Raw genomic sequence first — 443 nt, 5'->3', positions numbered from 1 at the left:
TATGAGTACTATTTAAATACTATATTTATACTTATAGAAATATTATATTAATAATATTTTTATGTATATCTAAATTATCCATTAATATTTTTCTTAAGGTGTAGTATGCAAGTCTTCAATGTTTAACTTGACCAATATTTTTTTAAATTTTTTGACACCAAAAATTTTAGTAAAAAGGTCGACTAACTGAGTGCGAGTGCGTGCGAGTGAGAAGGGTGAGGGTAAGGGTGAGGGTGAGGGTGAGAATGAGGAGGGGGAGTGGTAGCAAGGTAATAGATGCTTCTGCTCTCATTTAGAAAAGGAAGTGCTCTGAAATTTAGATCATATGACACTGACATGACACTAATCTCGACTCTAAAAATGTGACAAGTAAACTATCATTTAACTTCAAGAATGATCAGTGTAATTTTCTAAATCAAACAGATAATCAACCTACTTTTTCA

At 31.4% G+C, this 443-nt stretch overlaps 1 protein-coding gene across 1 annotated transcript in view; it reads left to right on the top strand.

Moving 5' to 3' along the window:
• LOC107627139 (myosin-3-like) overlaps positions 1-443 on the top strand; it is a 17,478-nt gene that overhangs the window by 15,724 nt on the left and 1,311 nt on the right. The gene's annotated exons all lie outside the window — the stretch shown is intronic.

This window comes from Arachis ipaensis, chromosome B02 (genome assembly GCF_000816755.2).
Source record: "Arachis ipaensis cultivar K30076 chromosome B02, Araip1.1, whole genome shotgun sequence".
Classification (NCBI taxonomy): Eukaryota; Viridiplantae; Streptophyta; class Magnoliopsida; order Fabales; family Fabaceae; genus Arachis; species Arachis ipaensis.
Note: the sequence above shows the minus strand (reverse complement) of the source record. Positions and strands in the feature narration are given on the sequence as shown.